This window comes from Mesoplodon densirostris, chromosome 18 (genome assembly GCF_025265405.1).
Source record: "Mesoplodon densirostris isolate mMesDen1 chromosome 18, mMesDen1 primary haplotype, whole genome shotgun sequence".
NCBI lineage: Eukaryota > Metazoa > Chordata > Mammalia > Artiodactyla > Ziphiidae > Mesoplodon > Mesoplodon densirostris.
In genome coordinates, this window is record NC_082678.1 from 51,396,059 (window position 1) to 51,413,154 (window position 17,096).

The window sequence follows — 17,096 nt, forward strand, 5'->3', positions numbered from 1 at the left end:
ATTTTATCACTGGGGTTTTTGCTTGCAAGCAACAGAAACTGACTTTCCCCAAGCTGCAGAAAAAGGAAAGGACTTGAAGAATATTGTTGAGGGACAGCTCACAGGAAAAGTGCTGTGCAGGCTGTACCGTGAGGGCCTTAGCAACGGACTCACTGCACAGACAGGCTGGTGAGCCCACTGCGACTGCAGAGACGAACCTGGAACCTGCTCCTTCTTCCATGAGTGAGGTGCTCAAGAGGACATCCGTCCAGCAGAGCAGCTTAGGTCATGCTTGCCCCAGTCTGTAGCCAGACCCGGAGGCAGGACCTGGGCTTATACTGGGAGGGATGCTAGGAATTACCACCCACAGAAAATGAGGAAAGCTTTATTTCCCAAAAGAAAATTAGGGTACTGGGAAAAAGGGAGATGCACACTTGACAGCCAAAATGATAAATGACCACTATAGTAGCAAAAGAATCTTAGATTAAAAATATTTCAGGATGGGTCCATCACTGGTAGACAAAACAGTCATCAAGAAGGACGAACAGGAGGATGAGGGTTTTTTTTTGTTTTTTGGGGGTTTCTTGCGGTACGCGGGCCTCTCACTGTTGTGGCCTCTCCTGCTGCAGAGCACAGGCTCCGCACGCGGAGGCTCAGCGGCCATGGCTCATGGGCCCAGCCGCTCCGCGGCATGTGGGATCTTCCCAGACCGGGGCACGAACCCATGTCCCCTGAATCAGCAGGCGGACTCTCAACCGCTGCGCCACCAAGGAAACCTGGAGCATGAGTTTTACAAGCAACCCCTCTACCCTCACCACAGGGGCCGGGGGGATTCTCTCACTTCCCCGACCTCTGTCCCCAAAGCTAGTTCTGTTTTTTCTTTACCCAGGATTGATTTATTCAATAAACTAACAAGATCGAAAAAACAAACAAACAAACAGGCCCAGCTGTCCTGTTTGTGGGGTAATAAGGAGCACACCTCTAGGCTTTAGCTTGATTTTTTGGCTCTAGAAAATGGCTCTTTGTACAAAAGTTTTCAAATTAAACATAAATAACAAGAATAGCAACTAGTCTCCACCGAACACTAACTGTGTGCTGGGCAGTGCTCTAAGTGCATTGCTTGATGCTCATCTTGTTTTCATAACAACGCTGAGGTAGGTACAATTATTATCACCACCTTACATGTGAGAAAACCGAGGGAGGTGGAGGTTAAGTAACTTGCCCACACGGCTAATGAATGGCAAGCAGTACAGCTAGTGTCTCTTTACAATTCTAATCCTAAAACATTACGCTGCATAGGAGATTGTCAGATAATCACAAGCAACTAAGGTTCTCCAGGCAAGCCTTCCTCCTAGCTGGAGAGCTGACAGGGTCTGATGCTTGCTTGATAAAGACTCTGCCGTGATGTCTGATCTGAGCCGTTCAATTCCATTTTCTTAATGGCTGTCAGTCAGTTCCCCACTGTTTCCCCTGAGGCTGGACCGAGCAGGGGTGTCATCAGCACTTAGGAGGAGCATTAAGAACAAAGCCTGATGCGGCTGTTTGTTTTTCCCCTGTGAGAGGGCTCATCCCTCAGCACAGTCAGGAGCTCTCGGTGCCCGAATGAATGACTTCCCAAATCGCTGTCTTTCCCGAGGCACCCAGTAAGACCAGAGCAGACAGAAACGAGATGTGAGTTCGGATGATGCTGGCCACCACTTCCGGTTCCTGGGACTTCACTCTTAGACCAGCGATATCCAATAAAAATACAATGTGGCTCCCTAGCACCATAAACAAGAATAAACTCAAAAGGGATTAAAGACCTCAGTGTAAGGCCAGACACTGTAAAACTCTTAGAGGAAAACACAGGCAGAACACTCTATGACATAAAGCACAGCAAGGGCCTTTTTGACGCACCTCCTAGAGAAACGGAAATAAAAACAAAAATAAACAAATGGGACCTAATGAAATGTAAAAGATTTTGCACAGCAAAGGAAACCATAAAAAAGACAAAAAGACAACCCTCAGAATGGGAGAAAATATTTGCAAACGAAGCAATTGACAAAGGATTAATCTCCAAAGTATACAAGTAGCCCATGCACCTCAATATCAAAAACACAAACAACCCAATCCAAAAATGGGCAGAAGACCTAAACAGACATTTCTCCAGAGATATACAGATTGCCAACAAAGACATGAAAGGAGGCTCAACATCATTAATCATTAGAGAAATGCAAATCAAAACTACAATGAGGTATCACCTCACACCAGTCAGAACGGCCATCATCAAAAAATCTACAAACAATAGATGCTGAAGAGGGTGTGGAGCAAAGGGAACCCTCTTGCACTGTTGGTGGGAATGTAAATTGATACAGCCACTATGGAGAACAGTATGGAGGTTCCTTAAAAAACTACAAATAGGGCCTCCCTGGTGGCGCAGTGGTTGAGAGTCCGCCTGCCGATGCGGGGGATGTGGGTTCGTGCCCCGATCTGGGAGGATCCCATGTGCCGCGGAGCGGCTGGGCCCGTGAGCCGTGGCCGCTGGGCCTGCGCGTCCGGAGCCTGTGCTCCGCGACGGGAGAGGCCACAACAGTGAGAGGCCCGCATATCGCAAAAAAAAAAAAAAAAAAAAAAAAAAAAAAAAACTACAAATAGAACTACCATATGACCCAGCAATCCCACTACTGGGCATATAACCTGAGAAAACCATAATTCAAAAAGAGACATGTAGGGCTTACCTGGTGGCGCGGTGGTTGAGAGTCCGCCTGCCGATGCAGGGGACGGGGGTTCGTGCCCCTGTCCGGGAGGATCCCACATGCCGCGGAGCGGCTGGGCCCGTGAGCCATGGCCGCTGGGCCTGCGCGTCCGGAGCCTGTGCTCCGCAACGGGGAGAGGCCACGGCAGTGAGAGGCCCGCGTACCGCAAAAAAAAAAAAAAAAAAAAAAAAGAGACATGTACCACAATGTTCACTGCAGCTCTATTTACAATAGCCAGGACATGGAAGCCACCTAAGTGTCCATCGACAGATGAATGGATAAAGAAGATATGGCACATATATACAATGGAATATTATTCAGCCATAAAAAGAAATGAAATTGAGTTATTTGTAGTGAGGTGGATGGACCTAGAGTGTGTCACACAGAGTGAAGTAAGTCAGAAAGAGAAAAACAAATACCATATGCTAACACGTATATATGGAATCTAAAAAAAAAAATGGTTATGAAGAACCTAGGGGCAGGACAGGAATAAAGACGCAGACATAGAGAATCAACTTGAGGACATGGTGGGGGGAAGGGGAAGCTGGGACGAAGTGAGAGAGTGGCATGGACATATATACACTACCAAATGTAAAATCGATATCTAGTGGGAAGCAGCCGCATAGCACAGGGAGATCAGCTCGGTGCTTTGTGTCCACCTTAGAGAGGTGGGATAGGGAGGGTGGGAGGGAGGCTCAAGAGGGAGGAGATATGGGGATATATGTATATGTATAGCTGATTCACTTTGTTATACAGCAGAAACTAACACACTATTGTAAAGCAGTTATGGTCCAATAAAGATGTTAAAAATATATATATATATATTATATATATATAATGTGGGCCACACATTTGAAATTCTTTAGTAGCCATATTTTTAATGTGGAATAAATTTTTAAAATATATTTTATTTACCACAAAAATTCAAAGTATGATCATTTCAACATGTCATCGATATAAAATTTTATTAATGAGGCATTTCACATTTTTTTCATATTAAATCCTGAAATCCAATGTGTATTTTGCCCTGAGCACACAGCTCAGTTTTTTTTTTTTTTAAATATTTATTTATTTATTTGGCTGTGCTGGGTCTTAGTTGCGGCATGCGGGATCTTTGTTGCTGCATTCAGGGTCTCTTAGTTGCAGCACGTGGGATCTAATCCCCTGACCAGGGATCAAACCCGGGCACCCTGCATTTGGAGCGTGGAGTCTTAACCATTGGACCATCAGGGAAGTCCCCACAGCTCAGTTTGGACCAGCCACATTTCAAGCGCTTAGCAGCCCTATGTGGCTAGTGGCTACTGCATCAGAGAGACAGTCCCAGAATGTAATTTTTTCAACCACATCATTCCTCAAATATGAGCACCTGCGAGGTGCCTATCTGGTCTGAGACTTCATGGAATTTACATTTTAGAGAGGATGATGTAGTAAAGAAGTAAACATACAAATAAACAAAATAATTGTTGGTTGTGATGAGCAGCTACTTCAGAGTGAGTTGTGAGGGCATTTGAGTGTGATAGGTGGGGGTGAGGGGATGGGGAGTCTTCTCTCAGGAAGGGCCATCCAAGCTAGAACCTAAGGACAGAAGGAATCAGCATGTGAAGCGGAAGGAGAGCCTTCCAGGGGAGGCCATTGGTGGTGCAAAGACCCTGAGGCTGGAAAATCCTTGGTGTGGGAGATGCAGAAAGGATGGCTGTGTGTTTGGGCACAAATGGCCGAAGAGTTGAGTAGGCAGGGACCAGAGTGCCTACTTAGGGTTTGGGATTTCGTTCTAAACAAGAGCAGAAGCCAGTGACCCGTTTTGAACAGTGGAGTGGTGGGGTCTGACCTCAGTTTTAAAAAGATGGCTCTGCCTAGTAACAGGATAAGTTGGGCCAAACTCCCCACACCCAAACACATAGGAATGCCTTTCATTAAAAAAAACAAAACTAAACAAAATGAAACTGAGCTATGTATCTGATTTTGATAGAAAGAAAGGCAAATAATCTTGGATCAGAGACTAAGAGGGAAGTTAAACACAGAGCAGGAAGATCCTGAGTGGACTCTGGCTGCTGGGGGAGTGGGGAGAGGAGTGAGGCCAGGAGAAAGTTCCAGAATACAAACCCTAATGGATGGAGGCTGGAGTTTTCATGTCCGTGCTCGGCCTGCTTGAAAAGGGGACTTAGAACTGAAGTCCGTTCATAAATGCAGGACCCTGAAAGGAGTCTCCCAATCCCCAATGAAATGGTTTAAAATACCTTCCCTCACCAGCTCAGGGAGGAAACAAGAAATCTTGTCTTGGTTTGGTGGGAGAAATAATCTGTCAAAAATTAGAACTGCCATCCTGTGCCATGTGGCAGGGGAGATTAAAAAAAATTACACTATCTGAGTGGTGTGGGAATTAGCAAATTGGGCCCAGACCAATGGGTTGGAATCCGGTAGGACAAGGACAGGGAGATCAGGTTAGGAGGCTCCTGTATTATTTTGCAGGGTTCTTGGTCTTTACTGTGCAAATGGATCTCCTGGGGATCTTATTAAAATGCAGATTCTGATTTTCCAGGTCTAGGTGGGGGCCTGAGACTCTGCATCTCTAACAAGCTCCAGAGTGATGTCAGTGCTGCTGGTCCCCAAACCATTCTTTGAGTGGCAAGGCTCTATGCAACAGATAATGGTGGCTTAGACTAGGTTGGTGGTGAGATAAATAGAAGAGGATGTATTCAAGAGGTAAGTTGGGAGAGGATCGATACTGAAGGACAGATGTGGATGAAAGGGAAAGGGAATCAAGGACACCCAAGCTTGGGTTTTTGGCTTTGGTAACTGGGTGATGGTGGTACCATTTATTGATGTAGGGAAGACGAGGGCAGGAATGGGCTTTTTTGGGGGGTGGGTTGGGGAACGGGACTGTGTGTGGGAGGGATCAAAAACTCAAGGTCCGGCAACTGCAAATACCATGTCTTATCTCCTTTCTATGAAAAATGTTACTAGGAGGCATCCAGGACATGGATGATCTATTTTCCCAGCTTGGGTTGCTAACAATTTTTGCTTTGTAGGTCCAATCTGCCAAGTCTTAACAGCCAACTTTGTAAATGGGATGCAGAAATGACCAGCAAACCCCTCCTATCTGCCTTTCACACAATCAACACACACTTCCCCTGCTTGGTATCAGTGATGACCATGACACAAATCAGCTGAATTTAAGCTCTATCTACTGGGATCTTCCAGACTCCTCATCATGCAGTCAGTTTGAGTAAGTAGAGTGCTTGTGCATTGCAGTTTCTAATCAATGATATAACGTGCAGAGTTAAGGATTCTTTTTGGACAAATATTTCCTTAAAAAAGGAAAAGAAATTATCTTTTGTGCCAGGCACTCTGCTAGGTACTTTTACAAACATCATCTTCTTCAGTTGCTACAACAGTTTTTCCAGATAGGTTCTGTTATTCCTCTTTTCACAGGTGAGGAATGTGAGGCTCGGAGGGATGTGTACCTTGTTCAAAGTCCCACACAGCCAAAGAATGGAAGGGTTGGGAGCTGAACTTCTATCAGCCTTGGTTCAAAGTGAAAGTTCTTTTTATACTGCTCTGGGGGTTCCCAGTTTCTGGCTCTGTGCCATGTGTGAGGCAGGATGCACAGAACTTCAGAAAACATCATTCCAGTCCTTGAGGAGTTTAACGCAAAAGGAGAGGGAAGACAATCTTGCAGACCTATTTGACATATGGCCTTGCATTGCTAGTTAAATGCCAATTGTATGATCAGGCCACCCCAGATGGCTGTTCTCTTGCTCTCTGTACATACCCCTCCTCGACCAGTGCCTGCTTCACCTACACCCTGCTCACCTGACTGGCCTTCCCTCTTAATCATAGAGACTAATCAGCAAATGCCCGTGTACTTGCTCCCCGACCCAGCTAGTGATTGTTCTAATCTTTAGGTCAGAACTATCTCCACTAGGATATTTTATCAAAGGGGTGGTGAGGGCTTCTCTGGTGGTGCAGTGGTTGAGAATCTGCCTGCTAATGCAGGGGACACGGGTTCGAGCCCTGGTCTAGGAAGATCCCACATGCAGCGGAGCAACTAAGCCCGTGAGCCACAGCTACTGAGCCTGTGCGTCTGGAGCCTGTGCTCCGCAACAAGAGAGGCCGCGACAGTGAGAGGCCAGCGCACCGCGATGAAGAGTGGCCCCCGCTCGCCACAACTAGAGAAAGCCCTTGCACAGAAACGAAGACCCAACACAGCCAAAAATAAAACAAATAAATTTATATTAAAAAAAGGGGGGCGGTGAGAGGCGCGCCCCTCTGCTGGTTTCCCTGGCAACCGATGAGCCGACCTGACTTCAATTCCTCCTCTAACTGGTAACCTCCCTCTTCCCCTGGTAGCAAGACTGCTGCCATGTCCTGCCCGCCGTCTGCCTTGCAAGGTGGGGGTGTTGCTCCAGGACTTTGCTTTAGACATGTAAGCCCCTCCATCCATGAAACCATTGATGTCTCTCTCGCTGACTCCGGGCTCTTTCTTTGGTCCTGATGCTGGGCAAGTACAGGGCTTGCAAGCCTGCAGGGTGCAGCCCAACACCAGTGTCATTGGAGAAATTACTTCAGAGTCAGGGCGAGGGAGGCTCAGCAGAATGTTCCAGAGACGGTGGCAATTTACACCATGTTTGTGAGTATGGCGAGGACCTGGAGAGAGAGGAGACCCTCCCAGGCCGCAATACCAGGTCGTGGGACTAATGCAAGCCAGGCAAGATGGCAGCCTCTGCTAACAAGCTTTCCTCCACTCCCATCTTCCCCACTAACATCCATCCGGATTTTCTGGGCCCAGGTTGAATGCCTGATGCCTTTAGGCCGAAATAGCTGTCCATTTCCCATTCACTCATGACACCCTGTGATTATTTCTGTCACTGCTATTTCCATATTAAATGATTGTGTTTTCTACTATATATAAAAGAGATAACTAATAAGGACCTACTGTATAGAACAGGGAACTCAGTACTCTGTAATGGCCTCTGTGAGCAAAGAATCTACAAAAGAATGGATATATTTATATGTATAACTGATTTACTTTGCTGTACACCTGAAACTAACACAACATTGTAAATCAGCTATACTCCAATAAAAATTCTTTTTAAATTAAAATAAAAGATTATGTTTTGTGTTCCCTTCTTGAGGTCAGGGACTTCATATATTTTTGAATTCCCAGAGACAAAACAATGCCTGGCACATAATAAGCTCTTGATAAGAAAAACAATTTTGGGAAGAATTGAATATTTTTCATGATGAGTTTCCTCTCCTCTGTGCCATTCTGTTAATTGGCTTGTTCTACTCCTTATTGGTTGGGATATATCAGTGATTTAAACAAGATAGTGTATTGCTTCCATGTAAGAGTAAGAATAGAAGCAGTCCACAGTGATAAGGTGCCTTCATGGTGTGGGATACCCAGGATCCTGCTGGCCAGTAGCTCTGTCACCTGTAGTATGTCGCCATTTATTTGCACGGGTGAAGGCTCACCGCCACATCTGCGTTCTAGGCAGCAGGAAGGGGCAAAGAGGGAAGACAGGCCACTTTCTTTTTAAAGGTGGAAGCAGCACATCCCATTTTCAGGACCTAGTCACGTGGCTGGAGATGGCTACAAAGGAGACTGGAAAAAGGTCGTTTTCATCTGGTCAAACATCTAAGATCAAAATTCTATTGCCAGAGAAGGAAAGAACAGATACGGGGGTGTGGGGAGGGCAGAAGCAGCAGTGTCTGCCACACTTTCTTTTCTTTTTTTACAAATTTATTTTATTGAAGTAAAGTCAATTTACAATGTCCTGTTTGTTTCTTGTGTACAGCAAAGTGATTCAGTTATACCTGTATATACATATTGTTTTTCATATTCTTTTCCATTGTGGTTTATTACAGGATATTGAATATAGTTCCCTGTGCTATAGAGTAGGACCTTGTTGGTTATACTCTCTTTTCTTTTCTTTCTTTTTTTTTTTTTTTTGCGGTACACAGGCCTCTCACTGTTGTGGCCTCTCCCGTTGCGGAACACAGGCTCCGGACACTCAGGCTCAGCGGCCACGGCTCATGGGCCCAGCCACCCCGAGGCACCTGGGATCTTCCCGGACCAGGGCACGAACCCGTGTCCCCTGCATGGGCAGGCGGACTCTCAACCACTGCGCCACCAGGGAAGCCCTACTCTCTTTTCTTATACTGTCTTATTCTAGATGTCCAGATAGTTCCATATGATATGCCTGACCTATTTTTTTTCTTGCCAAGTTACATTTTCTATTGAATTACTTGCAGTTGTTGAATCATGTATGGTCATCTTGTCTGTCCTCTGAGAGCATGAATTCTTTCATCTGTATCTTGCACAGCCTTGATCGTATAGCATGCCTTGTGCCTAGATACTCAATCAATAGTTGCTGAATGAATACGTGGGTGAAGAAGAGAAGAGTTTTGTCATTATGCCATTACCTTGTCTCTATGGAATGGGATTTATCAGTTACATTGAGTCAACAGTACAAATAAACCAGTATTATCCATGTGGAGTTCTCACAAAATGTGGAAGCAGTAAGGGACATAAAAAACATCCTCTTCCCTGCCCTTTGGTGATCACTTGAGCCAGGGAAGAGTCAGATCTAGGACCAGTGACTTTACTCCCAGGACACATGTCACGATGTCAACTGTACCACGACCATCTTCTCCCCCTTTCCTCTGGCTCTCCTTCAGGAGGAGGACCCACTCTCCCCTTCATAATTCTAGAAACACTTCTTTTAACTTAGAATACAAATACCAAGGGGGCAGGGGTGAGTAAATAGTCATCAGGATCTACAGTTTCTAAAGAGTCCTGATACTACCTTCCCTGTACATTCTGATCAGCGGGTTTGGCTTGTGAAGGTGGAAATAGCTCCTCCACCTTATGCAGCTGGGTTACATTTTGGCGATACCAGGGCCAGCTGGCCCCTGAGAGGTCTGTTACCATGGCAAACAGTAAGGTCACCTTGTGATTACCCACTTGACCCGAGCTTGTTATGTCTAGACACTCATGCTGAGGGCGACATCACCCAGGAAATCAGAGACTCATAGACCTGCCCTAGTTTCTGATTTGTCACATTTTCCTCCAACCTTCTGGACCCAAGACAGCGTTTCCAGCTCCTTTCATATTCCTGTCTGGCATTTCCTCGCTCTCTGCCCTCCTGGGGCAAGGCTGCTTTCGGCCAACAGACACTGCCCCTCCCTCCCTCAGTCCAGGAAGGGCCCTAGCCTCTATGACAGCAAATCCATTGCACCACTTAAGTTTAATTAGAGCACAATGACTGATGATTAGTTTACACATCAAAGCACTGAAACAACTCAACAAATTGGCCCCATCCCAAAGCCCAGCACAGGAGTTGGCCTTGAACTCAGAGGCTCTGCCCATGGGGGCCCCGGAGCTGGCAATGAAAGCTGGGGAGCCCCATGCAGAGGCACACAGAAGGAGTTCTGTTTCTCTAGAGAAGAAATGGGTGCCAGCTGTTTCCCACCCTTATTGGGCCTCTGCATCTCTCTCACCCTGGCTTTCCACCTCCGAGCTCTCCCTTGGCTGCAGCTTAAAGTTCATGTGTAGTTGACTCTCGGTAATTTGGAGACAGATTATCAACCCGTGAGTTACCCAAGCCCTTTGCTAATTCTCTTTTTTGCCCTGTTTACCCTCCAAGTGGGATCTTGACTGTTCATTAGGACACCTACCAAGGAAGGAGAGAGAAACAGAAAATTCATCTTCAAACCAGGCCACTTGGCTACCAGCTGCTGATTTTTGGTTTGCATTTCAATGGGGGAAAAAGATAAAAACTATAGATTGTGAAGAGGTAAAGGAATTATTTCTGGGTCTCCTTCATGCACATTCTCCGCCTTCCTGTGGATGACCAAGAGCCAGGTGAACACATGAGAGCACGTGGCATTAGACTGTTTCTGTCGTTTATCACATATTTCAGATCCCTTATTGTCATGCTGGGGCTCCAGAGAGGCTGATGTTGTGTTGGAAGCGGTTTGGTTCTTCTGGCTCAAAAGACCAGTCTGTTCATACTAACAATCACTTAATTCAGTGATTAAACAAACAAAAAACCCTAAAAGTCCACCCAGTAGTTGAACTGAATTGACCCTCTCACTTGGTCTACACGCAGCCTCGTGGAAACAACTGGTGTGTCCTGCTTCTTTGCTGAGATGACCTTTTTAAAGGTGGAAGCAGCACATCTCCCATCTCTTCACATCCCATTTTCAGGACCTAGTCACATGGCTGGAGATGGCTACAAAGGAGACTGGAAAAAGGTCTCCGCTTTGCCCTTCTTTGACCATCTCATCAAAGAAGGTCATCTCATCAAAGACAATGGCAGAGCAGAGACTTGCATCTGGGTCTTCCTTTGTGGCCCTTATCTCTCAGGACTATGTGATATTTCTAATGGTCGGAAGAAAACAGGGCTGTGGCCACATAAAAATCTCACAGAGCACAAAGGCTCAGCCCTCTCTCCTGAACAATTAGTGGAGGCGCAGTGCATGGTGGGATTCTTGTTTCCTCGCTGTGGGCCGTGGGGGTGAGCGGGCATCAGCCTCACCACTGTGATGTGGGCAGACAGATGAATGCTGGCTGCCTGTAGCACAGGACAGTAGGCGGGAGCTGTACTGGGTTCAGACTGCTGTAAGCAAAGCACTTAGGAGGATGACACTGCATTATTAGCATAAACCAGGAGCCTATTGATCTGGCTGATTAGAAAACCTTCCAAGGCACTGGGGTAATTAGCACAATTTACAGCGTAGCAGTTATCAGCTTCATTGCTTAATTAACAATGTAAATATCTTTCTAAATGACATTTTATAATCATGATCAGACCCTCTAGCATTTGCCCTGTTCACTGCTAATTCCTTCCCAGATGTACAGATAGTCGCCTGACATCCCATTTCGGCATCTCATACGATAAAGCAATTGTCTATGCCCCACATCTCCTCTTTTGGATCTTACTAGGGGTCTGTTCTGCATTCCTCTCTCCAGCCTGAAATATACAGTCTGCCAATTGAATTGCCAATTAAAAGTACTTAATTAGATGTGAAAGGGGAGTTCTGTCATGTTCTGGATTCTGAACTATTTTTTATTTATGTGCTTAGCAGGATAAGTCATCTTAAATTAGCATCACATTTTTCCCTCCGAAGAGCACGTGAGAAATGAGGCTATTAGGAGGAGAGGTTTAACACAATATTTGTGTACACTAGTCATGGGTGCAGAGAATCATCCCAAGCGCATATGGTGCTTTGGCAAGCAGGGTTACTCTTCATCTTTATTTTATTTCCTTATCATCTCTTGTTGAATTAATGTTTGCAATAGAATATTTGGCCTTCGTTATCAAACATATGTGCAGGGAACTTGATTGTTTGATTTATTTTTTAACTTTAAATTTGCCTATTCTTTTGAGTATCAGGGTCATACCAAAAGATTATTATTCCATGTCTAAGTTTCAAATGACATACAAACAAATTCAAATCTTTATGCAGCCCTGGGGGTGGAAAGTTCAGAGGCTCATAACCCTGTCTGGAAAGAATGCCCCCAAAGCTTCCCATTACTGGAGGCTTGATGATTTCAGCTGGTGGATTATTCACTTCTGGTCTTTTTGCTGCTACTCACTTTATGGTGAGCAGTGCAGTTACACATCTACAAAGTGTGCAGAAAGGGGGTTTAATACAAACCAGTGCATATCATATTGGTAAAATGGTAGGGAAGGCCAATGAATTTTGGAGGAATTTGCTGTGGGTTTTAATTAACCGTCTTGCCCTTGTTCCCCATTATCACTGATTTGTGTGATAAGTGCCAATTATATGTGTCATAAGTATACTCCTTTTTGCTGAAGACAAGAGATCTTATGTGTGATGCAAATCAGGGTTCTCAGAATGCTAATTTTGTAATGAGCCAATGCATTCTTCAAGGAGTTTATAGTCTAGCGGGGAAATAAAACATGTGCATAAATAATTATAATGCAAAGTAGAGAACTGGTGTGCCATGAGACAGTACAGAAAGAATTATGGCCAAAAAAGAGGGTGGAGGAATAAATTATAGTTGAGGGAGTTAGGAAGGCCTGCTTGAAGGTTGGGGTAAATTGGCATAAAAGCAAACTGAGAGTGTAGGGTGTGGTTTCTAGAGGAGGGGAACAGCAAGAAGAAAACACAGAGGTGGAACAGCATGAAATTTAAATGAGGAACAAGATGTTTACCATGGCCTTTACAGGAGGGACATGAAGGAAAGCACTAGAGGGAATGCTGCAAAGGTAGGTCAGGGCTCCATTGCACAGAACCTAGCATCCAAGGCTGAAACACCTGCACCGCTTTTTGCAGACCTCGGATTGGCCAATTTTTTTTTCCTAAAGGTCCAGAGAGTATTTTGGGCTTCGAGGGACCAGTGGTCTCTGTCACAACTGCTCAGCTCTGCCATCAAAGCACAAAAGCAGTCAGAGACAACATGTACATGAATGGGCATCACTCTGTTCCAGTAAAACTTTACTTATGGACACTGAAATGTGAATTTCATATAATTTTCACATGTCACAATATATTCTTCTTTTGATCTTACTACTCTCCTCTGCTGTTGTGGTAGGCAGGGGCATGAAGCTGTAACCGTCTCCTAACCTCTGAGCTTTTCTTTACTTTTGAACATATCCCCATAACCACAGAGAGCCAAGTGCTGGTGAGCTTGGATCCAGGGCGGCAGAGAACCACAAAGTCAGGGTGTCAAGCAACCATGATGGCGTATGCATGCATCGGTGGCTGTGGCCCTGTGGACTGGGACTAAGCTTCAGCATGCAAGTACTAGGGTAGCGCTCCCGATGGGCTTAACAGTATTTGGTAATTAAAAAGAAATACCTTAGGGCTTCCCTGGTGGCGCAGTGGTTGAGAGTACACCTGCTGATGCAGGGGACACGGGCTTGTGCCCTGGTCTGGGAAGATCCCACATGCCGCAGAGCGGCTGGGCCCATGAGCCATGGTCGCTGAGCCTGCGCGTCCGGAGCCTGTGCTCCGCAACAGGAGAGGCCACAACAGTGAGAGGCCCACGTACCGCAAAAAAAAAAAAAAAGAAATACCTTAACAATCCATGTGTGGTAAGTGTGATACATAGACTGTCCTCTACTTTTATGAACCTACATTTGGTACACTACACACTGACATCCCTAAACCAACTTCCCGGTGCTGAATTAGGTCTTTCCGTACATCAGCAGGCTAATAATACCTTCCATCCATCTCCTGGGTAAGATTCTGTAGTTTCCAGCAAGTAATCTTCCTCCTCCGAAATCTCCCTGTCCCTCACCAACCTGCCTTCCAGGACTGGGAGGGGGATTTAGACTCGCGGTCCTGCAGGAAGCCTCCTAGCCCCCTCCAGCTCTCCTTCCTGCCCAGGTCCCCTGAGAACTAGTGTAGGGCTCAGAGAGGCTGGTCTGGAAGGAATACTGAACCATCCTTTTCCTTTGTGACCTGGATCAAAGCCGTTATGTCTCTCACTTCCAGATACACCAGACACGACATAGGATTTTTTAAAAACATAAAACGTATTTTTTTGTCCGATTTGGAATTACATGTTTATGCTTGAATAAAATATATCTCATTTATCTCCTTCCCCTTTATCTTCTCTGCCCTCTCTTCTCTTACTCACAAAAGTCTTTTTTTCTAACAAGAGCTAATGTTGAACACTATATGGCGAAGAAAATGTTAATTACGTAACTAACATAATGTGGCAATGTTTCAAGAAGGAAGGTGTCGTTAGCTGATGCAAAGACTGCTGGGAAGTAGAGAAAACTAAGGACAGAGAATGAGCCATGGCTTATGACAACGTGGAAGCCACTGAAAACCTTGTTAAGAGCAACTCCAGTTGGGCTTCCCTGGAGGCGCAGTGGTTGAGAGTCTGCCTGCCGATACAGGGGACACGGGTTTGTGCCCCAGTCCGGGAAGATCCCACACGCCGCAGAGCAACTGGGTCCGTGAGCCACGGCCGTTGAGTCTGCACATCCGGAAAAGAGCAGCTTCAGTGGCATAAAGATGGAAGCCTACTGTATCCCCCAAAGGGTGAAGGGGTGAATGAGTGAAGAAATGAGACAGCGTGTGTAGACAGCTAATGATGGCTTCTTCACTTAGATATCAGTTTATTTATTTATTTATTTTTTAAATTTAATTTATTGTTGGCTGCCTTGGGTCTTTGTTGCTGCACGCAGGCTTTCTCTAATTGTGGGGAACGCGGGCTACTCTTCGTTGCAGTACGTGGGCTTCTCATTGCGGTGGCTTCTCTTGTTCAGAGCACGGGCTCTAGGCGTGTGGGCTTCAGTAGTTGTGGCGCAAGGGCTGAGTTGCTCCGTGACATGTGGGATCTTCCCGGGCCAGGGATCGAACCGTGTCTCCTGCACTGGCAGGCGGATGCTTATCCACTGTGCCACCTGGGAAGTCCCTAGATCTCTGTTTAAATGTCACTTCTTTGGAGTGATCTGAAGTAGCCCTCTGGTGACTATCACATGACTATATGCTATTTCTCTGCAAAACACTTATTTATGATCTGATCGTGTGTTCTTTCTTTCTTTGCTGTTCTCTGCCACCAGGACGTCACACATGCACAGTGATCTTGTCATGTTTTATTTCTCTGTATCCCCAGAACCTAGAAGATCGCTTGGTACCTGTAGGTATTAAACCTATGTCGAATGAATGGATAAAATTTGGCTGTGGTGGGGGGTGTAGAAATAGACTGGATAAATAGCCCAGTGCTTCTCAAACTTTAACGTGCCTGGGGATCTTGTTAAAATGCAGATTCTAATTGTGTAGATGTGGGGTGGGAGATTCTACATTTCTAACAAGCTCCCAAGTGAGGCCCATGCTGCTGGTCCGTGAATCCCATTTTGAGTAGCAAGGCCTCTGGACCACGGTGGTACGTTGCTTAAAATGAACAGGTGGAGAAGAGGAGGTTAATGATGTGGGAGAGAGGGGTAAACTGCAGGAAGGCAGAGGGGACAGAGAACCAGCAGGGGGTCTGGTGTTTTCAAAGGCAAAAGGACACTGTCCTCCTTGTAACAGGAGAAAAGGAGAAGGGGTGAGAAGGGGAGGAAGTGCTTGACTGAGGGTGTCTAACTTTTCAATGAGGTCATCAGCAGAGAGGGAGGGTGGAGGTGGGCTGTGGGAGTTCTGAGAAATTGTCATTTTCTTTCCAGGCAGCATCCAGTATGCCTTTGAGTTTGGAGCATAAATTTAAAGTGAAACATGGGACTTCCATGGTGGTCCAGTGCGGACTCTGCGCTCCTAACGCAGGGGGTCTGGGTTCCATCCCTGGTCAGGGAACTAGATCCTGCGTGCATGCCTCAACTAAGAGTCCGCAGGCCGCAACTAAGAGTCCGCATGCCACAACTAAGAAGTCCGCATGCCGCAACTAAGAGTCCGCATGCCACAACTAAGACCCGGCGCAGCCAAAATAAATAAATGAATAAATAAATATAAAAAAAAATAAAGTGAAACTCATCAGCTCTATTGTGTCATTTTCCCAACATTAATCCACTTGGGTGCAGGTTGGAGAAGGAGGATGACAGGGTCATCCAGAGCACGTGTGACAGAGGGCAAGAGGAACCAGGGAGTTGAGGGTGTTGGTAAGGGGGCGTGATTTTAATGGTGGACCACAGGAAGCGGGGCACAGGTATGGGGACACTGCAACACTGCTACTCAGTCTTTGCTCTCATGGGGCTCTAGTGGGGAAGACAACATACGAATATGCGTATGTATTAAATATGAGTGTACATGTGTATGTAACTAGCAGAACTGTCAGTGCCTTACCCATAATTCCTTGAGCCTTACATTGTGCATACCTGGCTGACTTGCAACTGCCAGCATCTGCACCTCTGCCTGAGAGCATTGCAAGCCAGAAGTATCAGGGGGTCAGTGCTGCTGAGAGCATCATTCAACCAGTAACTAACAGGGACTGATGTATAATTACCCCGGGTCCCACGACCCTCCGGTGGGATAACTGAGGTGTGTGTTCCACATTGGTTCCCCAGCAGGATGAAGCTTGTTTCCCTTGGTGGTAACTTGCTGGGCAAGTTTCTCTTTATGGGCTGCCTTCCCTTCCCTGTCTCGCTGCCCTTAATGGATATTTTCTAGGCTCACCTTCCAAATAAATTACTTGCTCTCGAATCCTCACTTCAAAGTCATCTTCTTCTGGGGGAACCCAAACTCAGGTTATATAATTATAAACTGTGATGCATGCCTCGGAGAGAAGTACAGGCTACTGTCTGGGAGGAGAGGGTTATCTGCCCCAGTGTCTAGTGGGAGTAGGGGCATCAGGGAAGTTGATCTAAAGGAGGAGCAGGATGGAAGGAACATGGGGCATTTGAGGGTCTGAAAGCCCACAGTGGCCCCAGCAGGGGACCAGGAACACCAAGCGAAGCCTAA